The sequence below is a fragment of the Malania oleifera genome, chromosome 7 (genome assembly GCF_029873635.1).
Source record: "Malania oleifera isolate guangnan ecotype guangnan chromosome 7, ASM2987363v1, whole genome shotgun sequence".
NCBI lineage: Eukaryota > Viridiplantae > Streptophyta > Magnoliopsida > Santalales > Ximeniaceae > Malania > Malania oleifera.
Genome location: NC_080423.1, coordinates 68,722,575 through 68,737,006, shown reverse-complemented (window position 1 = coordinate 68,737,006; position 14,432 = coordinate 68,722,575).

Sequence of the window (14,432 nt, the reverse complement as noted above, 5' to 3'; positions counted from 1 at the left end):
ATTCAGAAATGGTTAATGATGGCCATAATTTGGCATAGGTAATTTCACTAATGGAAGTTAATTAATTAGTGTGGGCTTGTACTGAACTATAATGTTACATAAACACAAGTAGAAAGTCCCAACTCATTAGAACATTATGGTGATTTCTCATCAAACCCCAATTTAAAAAAAGATAAGAAGATTTCTTGATTGCCTTGTGCACACATGCACCCCAGACTAATTTTTTTAAAAAAAAAAAACTTTTAAATGAATTGAATTTCGTAAGGTATATGAATGTGACTTTAGAGTACTGCATTTTTTGTTTTGTGATGTCTATGATTTTATTGGGATGCTTAATGACATTTCATGAAAGCTAAGCATATATTCACTCATATATTTTGAACTTGCAAGAAATCAAGTGTAAGCAATCAAATTAATAGTTGCTTGAATTTTTAGAGTGGTACTCTATCTTTATACTTCAAAGAATTTTCTTTAGCCCTCATGGGTTCATTTCTTATAAATTAAGAGTTGAAAGTTTTTAGGAAGTAAAATTTCGTTATCATTGTTCCTATATTTGGAAAAAGATTCTAGAAGTTAACCCTGAAATAGTCTCTTCCATCAAACATTTTATGTCATATTTGATTTGTGAAATGAAATAAAGGAGAAAATGAATAGAATAAAAATTTCAATAAAAAGCATCATGAAATATCATGATAAATGAAATTTCATTCCTCTTGATTTTATTCCATCCCTATATATCAAACACGCAGTTAGTAGTGATGGAACACTCTTTATTTATTGTTTTATGTATTTCATTACTTGGCATCCGAAAAAACCCTCTATTGCATTGACACAAGAATAGAACTTCTCACTTTCTTAGCTTCCCTCCTAATTTTTTTGTGGTTGCAACAATTAGTTCTAGAGGTCCCTAGATTTGGCCCCATAATTCTTGTTGAATCTTAGAGGTTTTTGTTCAAAACTATCTCCAAATCATATAACGTTCTCAACATGTCTAACAAAATAAGGTTTTTGTTCAAAACTAAAAATCATATAATGTTCTCAACATGCCTAACAAAATAATGTTTTGAGAATATTGTTTAAAGCTTATCTCCCTTCTTTTGAGTGTGGGAAACAATCAGAAGCTACGGATCTTTGGTTATATAGGACAAGGCTATTTAGTCCATATTTCGTATTCTAAGATTTTGTTTTACTTCTTGGTTAGCAGTTAATAATAACTATAGAATTTTGATAGATTGAAACTCCACCTCAAGGATAATGTTTGTCGTCTCTCAACCTAAGATCGCATGAAATTAAAAAACAAAACTATTTCATCTGTTTCTTAAGTATCACATTTTTATTTGCCTATTGCTTTGTAAATATTATACTATATATATATATATATATATAGATATGTGTGTGTGTGTGTGTGTGTGTGTGTGTTTGTTTGCACCATCTTTTTTAAATACTTTGGAGAATAATGACATTTGCCTAGTTAGGGAAATCATCTAAAGAGTCACATAGAAAAATTGTTTGGGCACAACGAGTTACACGCCACCAAGACAAATTAGGAATATCAAGTAGCCACCTAGATGTTAAAGGTCCTGTAGCCATTAGGTGACATTGATTGTCTAGTCACCAGGTGAGGTAAGGAGATAATAAGTGGCCACCTAGGCGATGGAGATTGCCTAATTACAAAGCTACAAATTTCACCTAGTCATTTGGGATTGCCTAGTTATCAAGTGATAATGCAAATAAGCATTGGGCAAGCATGAATGTTGACTATAATAATTGGATATTTAAAGTTTGAACTTAGACATCCTAATTTATGATAAGCCTTTTAAGGTTTAGAAATGGACCGAATTTATGATTAAGATTTATGGTTTAAATTTATGTTTTGTAACCTTACATTTATGTAGGTTTGACCCTAAAGGAGTATAAATAGAGATAAAACTATCTTGTAAAAGATCTCAAACTCAACTCAACAAATATCATGCAATAGCCTAACTCTACGTACAACCAATGCATTTTATTCTTCATATATCTTTATCTATTTTTCTCTCATTTTCTTCTCCTCTTAGTCTTGTCCTTCTCTATCTCTCCTTACCTCTTCTAGTTTAAGTCTTTCACCTCCACCTTTTCTCCCTTCTTCTATGATTTCTATGATTTCTAGGATTTTATCATTATCCTTACACGTTTGATAAGAGTTGACATAACGAGTTCATTCATAACTAATCCACCATCCACCCATCTAAATCAGCACCATTTCTTACAAGATGTTTAATTTTTTATCAAACATCTTTTTAGCACGCTCAGTGGGACACTATATGCCATCAATTACCAAAACGTGCAAGGTAAATCACTATGTTGCCAAATCCAGTTGAATTCACTAACGTTGATTTGGTGATAATTTTGTTGGCCCTAGAGTCGAGTCTATAAGGGAGATTGAAAAGTAAGGTGTACTCCCAAAAGGAGGGGGTGTGAATTGGGTTTTAAAAAATTTTCTTTATAAGTTCTTGCTTTTACAAATTCTCTTAGATAAGTATTAACCCCTTTTTCGATTTGAGTTAATTTGTAATTACACTCTATAACACAACAACTTCACAAGTACAATTGATTTGTAATAACCAACACTCAATCCTAGATTTAGTATTTATTGTTGAATGATGATGATAATCAAAACTTCAATATTCAAAACCCATCTTTTCAATATCAATCCAATCAATGAGGTGAACTTGAATTCACAATATGAAAAATAGAAAATCTAACCAAGCTTCCAAAATTCAAATGTTGATATCAAATAAGTATCTTGAATTTAAGTATGCAACCCACCAATTTATTAATGAGCTTTGGTATTAATCAATCAACGTACTCCCTTGCAGTTTCCGCAATAATATTAATCAATCAACGTACTCCTTTATGGTTTCTGCAATTCCCAAAGGTAAATTAATTTTCAACAAATTAAGTACACAACCATGCAGTTTATATAAGAAGAAAATTAAAGAGAATAGGGAAGAAAGTGACACCAAGATTTTTACGAGGTTCAGCTATACCCATCTACATCCTCACCTTAGGTAAACCACCCAAGGATTGCACTAAACCACTCCTTTAACCGGGTGGAGCAAACCATTTATACTCCTTCAAATATGATAAAGCCCTCCTCTCCAAGCGATATCCCAAGCTTGATACAACGATTCAACAACATGAACCGTTAAAAACAACAAGAACAAGAACAATTCTTGTGTACAAAAACACTTTCAAAATAGAGTTGATTAGTACAGGTTCGAGCACAGCTAATATACTTCAAATTAAATATCAATAAAGAATGAATTTGAAGCTCAAGAAATTAATCACCGGATTCTTCTTTGTAATGAAAAATATCAGTAAGAACACAAGAACCGTGTGGTTGTATCAGTAGAAACGTAGTAAAACTTTGGCAAGAATGTGTGAGCAAGAAAGCTTTTGAAGATTACGAGAATTATAGACTTTGATTGCTGATTGTAAGTAGTTGTGTTCGATTCTTGGGCTTAATCATGTATTTATAGATAGAAAAAGTAATATTTCGTATTCCCCAAGTTGCTTGGAGTGTTTCCTAAGTTTTTACTTTATTTGGGGTTCAAGAAATCTAATTTGGAAACTTTTATTCGCTGTTAAAAAAATAGCTGTTACGAAGTTTAGTCGATTGGGCTCATCAGGGTCAATCGCCTGTGTAACGACCTGATATTTGACTGGGTTTTTTTTTATACTACAACATTTAAAATGCTCTGATACCACACTGGATTAAATCCAATCATGAACCTAAGCAGCGAGAAGCAGAAATCAAATAAACATAACCATATGTAATTATATACAATACCAGAGTGCTAAATTGTTTCCCAAAATACACATATATAACTATTCCCCAGAAATATCCTCAACTAGTTAGGGCTATACAAAAATACTCCCAAAAATACTCACTCTTATATCAGGGCAATACTGAGGGCCCTCTATCTGCGAGCCTGATCTGCTCGCCTACCCGGATCACCTAAAAAATGTTAAAGTAATTGGGGTGAGCCAACGCTCAGTAAGATGAAATATGCTATTGCTAGTGTGTGGAAAATAAGTTACAATACTATGAAAATCTATTTTTATATAATCATGTATAAATGGATCTGTAAATATAGTACAAGTAATAGAAACCACTACCATTTCCATGTTGCTTAACATATCTATATTTTAGGTTTCTACTCAAAATACTTCTAATGTACATAAGTATATTCTCGGTCTTTGTAAATCTATATATACGTAATAGTAACTGAAAACTTCCTTGTGAATAACTGCGTGTCATGATTTAACCCCTCATGACAGGGTTGTGCAGCCCGTAGACGGGATCTACTCTGGCTGGCCAACCAGGGTAAACCACTATACTCCCTCAGTCAGATCAGCCACTCCTCAACCCATATCTAATAGGGAGCCTGTCCACATCTGGGCACGATCGACCTACTACCACGTATTATCTAAATAGGTGGTTGCACTCTAAACTGAAATATTTGTAGCTACAGTACCGTGCTCTGTAACTGTATAGTCCAACAGGGTCTGATACTATATAATATATCTCTATATACAACTATCTGATTTACCATGATTATCAAATAACTGTATTAACCATGACACTGAAATAAACTGTAACTGTGTCAACTGTATTTCTGAACTGAACTGAATTGTAATCTATAAGTCATGGTACTAGAAACTGTATAATCATGATACTGAAAACTACATAATCATGGTATTCTATAATTACTATAAAACACATCCACTAGCTGTATATTTTGTAAAACATACCCTGAAAATACTATAAAACATACTTCTGTACTAATTTCATATTCTCAAGCCTCACAATGATTTAATACATAGAATTCATAATTAATAAACTGTATAATGTCCTACTGTGAATAATAAACTGGTAAAAATATACATTTCATACTTGAAATCATTTTAAAACTACCTCGCATAGCATATTTCCCTTACCTCATTCCTGCTGAAATCCCCCTATTGAGCGGGTCCTACACCCGCAGGGTTCTCCACTCTACACCCTGAAAATCATATATCCAAGAACAAAACATCACCATTTTTATGTCGACAACATTTCCTACAACTGCTCGAAAGTCAAATTCCGAATGAAAGACCTTACCCTGGATTTTTGATGATTCCAACTTCGTCCCACCGACGATCCGCTCTGGCAGACTTGCAGAGAACTCTGCCAAGAGTGTCGTGGTGGTCTCAGATCATCGATCCGACGACTGACGAGGCCAAAATCGAAGAGAGAAGAGGGAGAAGTTGTAGGGGTAGAGAGAGAGAGAGACTGCGGCAAATTTCTGCGATTAAAATCAGTTTAGGGCTATTTATACTGCGGACTTCGTCGACAAGCCATATCACCTCGTCAACGAGTCCTTAAGTAATTTCGTCAACGAAACCTTAGCCTTCATCGACGAAATTCAGAGTAGCCCAAATTCTTCTCTCGACATCTTCTCGTTGATGAGTCGTAACTTCAACGACGAGGTCCCCTTATGCACTTGTCAACAAACTCCCTGTGTTCGTCGATGAGGCCTTATGAAAAATCTTTCGAGTTATTCCATCCAAAATGCAATGTTTCCATTTCTCTACCTCGTTATTATTTAAATACTATTATTCTTCGAGTCACTACATTCTCCCCTCCTTATAAAATTTCGTCTTCCAAATTTACTATTCATATAATTTATCATCCCTTAAAGGAAAATGGTCTACTTATTTTATTACCTGCCCTCACTTATGGCAAAGGAATATTGTGGTTACATGGGTAGTTCTGGGAGATTACAACCATAAAAGAAAATTCTCTCAAAACCAAAATACTACCTATCATATACTCTATATTACAGTTACACTGTACCGAACAAAATAAAATTACTATCCTAATAAATACATCATCATTATAACTTCTCAAAACAAGTGGGGAAACTTTTGTTTGATCTCATCTTCTAGCTCCCACGAGGCTTCCTCAACCGCGTGATTTCTCCACAAGACTTTTACTAACGGTATCTTCTTATTGCGCAATTCCTGATCTTTTCTGTCTAAGATCTGAACTGGAGCTTCCTCATATGCTAGATCACCCCTAAGTTCCAAGTCTGTATAGATGATGATATGGGAAGTATCGGGGATGTATTTCCTTAACATAGAAACATGAAACACGTCATTAATCCTAAATAGAGATGGTGGTAAAGTCAACCGATAGGCCACTGACCCAATCTTCTCGAGTATCTCAAATGGACCAATGAACCTAGAGCTTAACTTACCCTTCTTCCCAAATCTTATGATCCCCTTCAATGGTGCTATTTTCAGGAAAACATGCTCACCCACTTCAAAATCCAGTTCCCGGCGGTGAGTATTTGCGTAGCTTTTCTACGGACTTTGTGCTGCACTGATTTTGTCTCGAATAAATCAGACTTTATCACATGCTTGCTGAATTATCTCTGGTCCCAAAACTCACCTTTCACCTACTTTATCCATAAAAGAGGAGATCGGCATCTCTTACCATATAATGTCTCGTAGGGTGCCATGCCGATGCTAGTCTGATAACTGTTATTATAAGCAAATTCAACTAGTGGCAAGAACTGAATCCAGCCACCTCCAAAGTTTAGCACATAGGCACGAAGCATATCTTCTAATACCAAGATTGTTCTCTCAGTCTGAACATCGGTCTGAGGTTGGAAAGCGGTGCTAAGTGCTAGCTGAGTTCCTAATGCCTCCTGCAAACTCCTCCAAAACCGTGATTTAAAACATGGATCACAGTCCGAGACTATGGATACCGGCACTCCATGGGGTCGAATGATCTCTTATATATATATCTCTGCTAACCGGTTCATAGGGTAGCTAATCTTAATGGGCAGAAAGTGTGTTGTCTTCATCAACCTATCAACAATTACCCAGATGGCATTCTAACCATGCAGTGCCGGTGGTAGCCCCGTAACAAAATCCATGAATACGTGGTCCCACTTCCATTCAGGAATGAAAAGTGGCTACAACTGCCCTGCAGGCCTCTGGTGCTCAGCCTTAACCTGTTGGCATGTTAAACACTACAGCACAAATTCTACTATTTCCCTCTTCATGCCACTCCACCAGAAACACTCCCACAGATCCCTATACATTTTCATGTTGCCAGGATGAACAGTGTATAGGGATCTGTGTGCCTCCTCAAGAATCGTCCTTCTGATGCTATCATCTACAAGCACACACAATCTAGTGTGAAATCTCAAAGCCCCGTCGTCAGAAATGCTGAAATCTTCCCCCTGACCATCCTATATTCTAGCTATCACTTCTTCCAATTCTGAATCATCCCTCTGAGCAGCTTTAATTCTTTCATAAAGCCAGCTGCCTCCTTCTGATACTGTTTCCATTTCTCTCCCTCGTTTTTATTTAAATACTATTATTCTTCGAGTCACTAGATTCTGGACTTTAAATTTCAGTGAAATATCAAAGTCAGAATGGGGTCAGTCGCTTGGGTCAGTCGATTGGGCCTGTTTTGTCTTCTTAGACTTAATTCAATATAAATGCCAGTCTCCTGGCTAGAATGAGTCAGTTGCCTAGACAGATAAAAAAATCATGCTTTTATGTTTGTTTGCAAAAATAAAAAAAAAAATAAATTTGTGAGCTTTTACTTACCAAATCACTTTGAGTCTTTTGAAGATATTTTCTTGGATTTTTCAAAATTTCTCTAAGTCAAAAATTAATCCTAATGAGCTTCAAAGCATCCATATTGACTTTTAATTGAAGTACTCACATAAGAATTTCTTAGGACTTAAAAACTTTCTTAACACGAAGTCTTTGTGTATGTCTTTCTTTGAGTCCATCTTTACTTGAGCTTCAATATTCTTTAAGCTTTCATAAGATTTGTCTTTCTTTGATCGTTTGAACTTTCTTTGATCACATGTCTTTAGAATGCAGGCTTTGATTGTGATCTCTTGATCTTGAACTCTAATACTTGATGTAGACATCCTAATTTTTACCAAGCCTTTCTTAAAAAAACCTTGTGAAATAAAATTGATTATTAAGCCTAACCAAATCTCAGTCATTCTATTTTCAAGTAGTATCCCGGCTTTCAAGTGAGTCTTTCTCAAGAGTCCAAGTCCCACGTAGAATCCTAGTCATCTCAAAATAAATTTCAAGAGTCGTCCCAATATTCTAAGAAAGATTTGAGTTTCTTTTCCAAATGTCAATCATTTTTAAATCAAGCCTTTTTAACTCCAAGATCAATTTCATCTTCAAAAATAAGCCCCCACACTTCAGATGAATTTTAATTTCAAGTCAAGTTTGTTGGTGGGGAAATCCGTTAGCAGAGGAGGAAAATTTGGCTCCAATAGGCCACCAAGACTCCCTAATAGGGAGGAGCTCACACTACTAAGGACACTGGGGGGAGCACAGAAGCACTCTGCAAAAATTAAGAGAAAATATAACAATTGAGAGAAATAGTGAGACTTTGCTAAATTGCAAGCCGGGAAAGAGAACCCTGAATTGCTAAGGTTCAAAGCCTTAGGAGCAAGGGTGTTGAATTGCAGAGAGCATAGAGCACCATTTAGTGCACTCACACAACGACAATCCAGAAGCAGACTAGCTCAGATCCACTCATTGGAAGAGAAGACCGGAGGAGAAAGGGGATTTAGATAAGAAAATGTCTATCCCTCTCTAAAATCATAATGCCAACACAATACATGCTACTGTTGATTTTAAATGTTGGTATTTCCTCTTGGGATTCAGGTTCATATTCAAACCTAAACTCAGAGCACCCTTGATCCATACCAGGCCCCCTGACCCGAACCCGAACTCGGGTTTGAATCTTTCGAAACCCAGGAGCTGAACCCCCGAACTAGGTCTTAAACCGGAACTCTATCTTGACCCAAAGCCCAAAGCCTTGGATTCCAAAATTTAAACCCAAGGCACCCCTAAGCCCATGTGATTTCAAAAAATGTAATCGGACTAGACCTATTTTAATGTTAAACCCCCAAAGCCCATTTTAACCCATTCTCCCTGGGCTCCCTTTTAAATTTCAATATCACAAGGCCCATTTGAGAGTTGTTGACCATGGGGCTCAGTTGGGATTTTGACCAACTTGAAAATTGAATTACAAGCCCAAACTCATTTTTAAATTTTTAACCTCAGACCCGTTTTTAAACAACCAAAGCCCATTTTTCAAACTACCAGAGCCCCAGACCCATTAACTATTTAATAAAAGGGGGCAGGGGAAGCTCGTTTTGTAAAATTGGACCCGAGTTTGAGTTCATAATAAAAGCCCCATCTAATTAAAAGAACACGGGCCCGTGTCTTTGAATGCCCCAACCCACCACGTTTCAAAAAAATCTCAGCCCACTAAAGTTTTTTTTTTTTTTTTTTAAACCAGTCCATTCCTAATTTTAAAAACCCCAAGCCTATATTGTTTTAAAAAAAAAAAACAACCAGCCCATCTTCACTTTCAAACCTAGCCCACTAAAGACCCCCACGTGCGGTCATGTGACCCACTCGAACTCATCCGAGCCCTCCCCTCAACTCACTCCGGTTTGACTTAGGTGCGTCAACCCTCCATGACCCATCAAGTTGAGACGAGTCGCCTCGTCTTCAAGCCAAAGCCAAATCCAAATTCTAACCCTGACTGGTTCACACAGTGGACACCACAAACATAATTAGTATCCACCAATCACATAAGTATCAAACCGAATCCAGGTTTCGATTAGCAGTTTGAATAAGAAATAAATAAATAAATAAACACACACACACACACACAAAAATGTAATAAAAAAAAAAATTATCTTCGTCGGACTGCTGAGTGCATCTCCTCTAAACCCATACCTAGCCATCTCCCTCAAAGTCCTTAGGTTGGATTTTCCGGAAGTCCCTAGACCACTTTCGATCGATCCAGATCTGATCATAGAGATTGAGATCGAGAGAGAGAGAGGGAGGTCAGAAAGTGATTTGGATGCAGAAGAGGTAGCGGGATTAAGGCTCAAGGTTTTCAGTTCAGGGAAGAATACAGAGTGAAAAGGGGATTAAAGATCTGAACCTAAGCTTTAGATCCATTTAGGAAGAGTTACAGGGAGGCCGGATCTCCTAAATTTGGTTCATGGAGATTAGAAGGGATGAGAGCATCAATTGGAGAAGAACCAAAAACCCTAGGGTTTCTGATCGTAGAATTGCATAGAAGATGAAGAGAAGGGGAAAGGAGAGAAAGAGAGGCAATGGAAAGCAGAAAGAGGGCATTTGAAATGGAGAGTGGGAAAGTAAAGAAGGCAAAAATTTTGGGTTTAAATATGATTGACCTCAGAACTGCTAGATGATGACACTTGGAAACCCCATGGCCCTTGGATCAAGTCTGTGCATGACCGAAATCTTGATCGTTCGGCTCGCGCACATTTTAAACGCTCCAGATGAGGACACGTGAATGATCTGTGACTTCCCCATTGTGACCGTTGGATCATCATCTCTTTTTAATGGCCACGATCACCCTAGAATTAGCTCCTTCCCTCGAGTCCCACTCCTTCAACTGAAGATCTACATGTGGCAACCACGTTTCTAGGGCAATTAATGAAGGGAAGCACCTTCTTTCTGACCGTCCGCCCCATCAACGGTCGAGATCGTACCTTGTCAAAAACCAATATCACACCTATTTATCCCTAGTCGTCCATTGTCATGTGGCAGCAATGTCTCCTTCGCCACCAATGCAAACATGCGCTTCTTCTCCCAGCCATCCGATCTTTGCGACGTGTCAACGCACCAGATCTCGCCACATCAGCATTTCTGACACACCTTACCACAACCATTGGATCTATCTAGTGTTAACAGCAGAGATCACCCCTTTGCCAGGAACCATAAATGCTACCTGCTCCCTCATTCACACGCACCCATTCCCCTCACACGTCAGTCAACATGTGACCACTGTTGTCCCCTCTCTAGCTAATGCTTAAACCGACCACATCTAGGTCATTGATCCTTGCCTTTGTAAATGACCAGGATAGAGCCACATGTCCCAATCCTCACCTGCATGCATTCTCCTTTAATGGTGCAACATGTGGCCACCCCGTGTGATACATTAAAAGCCAATGGTGCTTTATTTTCAGCCGTTGGATCCTTGTCTTCTATCAACATAGGGGATACCGTTGCGTCATCAAATCCTCACCTGCATTCCTCTTCCATTCACAAGCTGACCCGTGGCAAGATGGTCCTGTCCCGAACCTTAAAAGTGGTCTTCTTAGACGGATCAACATTTGACCAGTCCTGCCCCCTCCCCAAATCTATTCATCTTATTTTATTTTAAATAATTCCTTATGAAATTTCAAAAAATCCATAAAAACTCATAAAAATTCAGTAAAAATGCCAAAAAATCTAGAAAAACAAGGAAAAATTCTCAAAAGCATTTTAAGTCATCTTTGAAAATAATTCCATACTCATACCCTCACACTCACTCACATGTTTGCATATAACACATTCACTCACACGTGCACATGCATGTCCACATTCATTCATACAAATTCACACACTCACGCACATCATGTTTACACTCATTCCTACAAACTCACACTCACACACATACATGCATGCACATGCATGTACACACTCACACGAGCACATTCTTCATTCATGCATACATTCCCGCACTTACATATACACATGCATACACATACACATGCCTGCAATTTCACACATTCGCGTGCTCATGCACGTACATGCATGCAATGCACATAATCACATACACTCACACACGTACCCATTCGTGTACACACATCCAAGCATGTTCTCATCTATGCTTGCACCCACACTCACATCCATGCTCACAACTCACATGCCCACATCTCATGCACATGCACACACATCCATGCGCTCAACATCCATGCTCGTGTCCATAGACATGCTCTGAACCCAATGGTCTCGACCAAGACCCTAAACTGTGTTGACCTTATAGGTCACACCCGATTTGGATAATGACAAATACCTATTGTATTTGATGCATGTCTGAGGTTATGTGCAAGTATTCAAATTGATAGATCATAATGATAGCACAAAGAGAGATTGAAGTTGAAGACCCAATACATATATGTTGTATTGTATTTCATTTCATTATTATTTGAAGGGTCTATAATAGTAAATAGGGATTGGTGTGTAATAATCACACACAAATCACCTACGTGATCTAATAAGTAAGCTTAAACCAAAAATAACTAAAAAGAACCTAGAAAAGACCCTAGGACACTTACTTATACACTTATATGTGTTAGTCGTTTAAATAGGGTGACTGTTGGCTGAAACAGGACCGAAATGCACTAAATGTGCACACTCGATCGACCGACATTCCATGTACAATTTGCCCGTAGTCGACCGACTAAGGATCAAGTCAACAAGTTGACCACAGCCCGGTCGACTGAACTCTTGCAGTTCATTTGACCTTAATCGACCGAACCCCCTAGAAGTTATCTTTATTGACTTCCTGGTCGTTTGAGACTAAAACACACATCATTGCCCTGGTTGACTGAGTTCCCACATGTGGGAACTCAGCGATTTAGTCGATCGACCGAGTTAGTTCAAAACCTTCCTGGTCGACCAAACCTCACAAGAAGGGAAAATCGCCTTTCAAATTATATGTCTAGTCTTCATTTTAGTCCTAGTTGACCAAGCCTCAAGAATTTCGGTCAACCGAACTTGTTATGGTCGACCGGTGCTCTCAGGTTACTCTGAATTTTTTTACCGCAGTTAACTTTGTTAAATGGGGTTAATTTAATTAAATAATATTAAAACTTTTCTAATAATTCCACTTGTGTCCCTTAGGGCTATAATCAGGGGAAGTCTATAAATACCCCTTCATTTGGAATAATTAGGAGTGGATTAGCAAACCTCATTAAAAATTCTCTCTCAATTTCAAAATTCATACTACTCATTTTTAAGCTTCATACACTCATACTTACCCTCTCTTATTGCCAAAAATCCTTTGTAAGTTTTATTTGAATGTTGATTGCTCTATAGGTTTGCTCTCCTATGTGTTGTGCTTGATTGATTCGATTTTATTTAGAGCAAAACCTTGAGTATTCTTAGGAAACTTTATTAATAAGTCTTTTCTAAGAAGACTTCTTTTGATCTTTTGAGATTGCATATTCATTGCAACATCTTGAGAAGCTCGTATTTGATTTTGGTTGCAAAATATTTTCAAAAATCATTTTCAAATATCTATTCTGTTTCATCTTGAAAAATATTTGAAGAGATATTTGTTTATGTGATAAAATCTTGTTGCAATATTCATTGAGTTATATCATCTGTTGAACACAACGATTGAATCTCTTTTTACAAACCAAATCTATACGTTACTTGAGCATCATACGATTGAGAAAATCTGCTGATTGAAATATCTATATTGTTTGACTGATATCTTTGTTTGAGCACTTGGATTGAATAAATCTCATGATACAAAGATCATATTGGATTGCAATCTCACGCACTGATTACGTAGATTGCAAATGTATTTGAGAGTAGATATCTTAGACCACATTGCTTATTATATCATTTGGTGGTGTATGTGACTACACGTAGCTAGGTACATATCTATTTTAAATGAAAACATAATCACTGTACCAATCTCACTATTGTGATACTACTGAGTGTTTCTAAGCATGGCCTGATTGGGTAGTAATCGAGCCCGGTAAGGATTGTTTGTAAAGGTTGAGGTCAGCCTTGTGCTAATTGAACTGATTTGTTTAGGTGTCGCTCCACCCATTTAAGTGTGCAAGTATAGTGATAATCCTTGTGCTTATTAGCCAAGGTGGAGACATAGGAAATTTGCTAAACCTCGACAACATTTCTGCGTGTCACTCTCCTTTATTGCTTTCTAATGTATGTGTTGTTAATTAGATTGCTCTATTTAATTTCGGGTGCATATTATAACTAATTTACATTACTTGTTTTAGATTGACCATAAGGTTGTGAATATATTGTTGTTAGGATATTTACCTAGAGCTTAAATTTTAAAAGTACCAATTCACCCCCCCCCCCCTCTTGGGATCACAGTAAAGCTAACAATTGGTATCAGATCCACGTAGCATAGACTAGTTGTTATTTGCAAAAGATCACATATGGCTCATAGCTCTGTGACCCCTTTCCCTGAGGGACCATCTTCCACACGACCTCCGTTTTTTAGTGGTGTTAATTAGACATTCTGGAAATAGAGGATGCACATCTACCTCCAGAATACTGATTGGAAGGTGTGGAGGATTTTCTCTAAGGAAAATTATATCCCTATGAAAACTAAGGGTGCAACTAGGGTTCCTTAGACTAATGATGAATATGATGATGATGATGATGATATGAAAGTTGTAAGTTTAAATGTCACTGATATGAATATTTTGTACTGTAGTGTTGATGTAAATGAATTTAACAAAATTATGGCATGTCCAACAGCAAAAGAAATTTGGGAT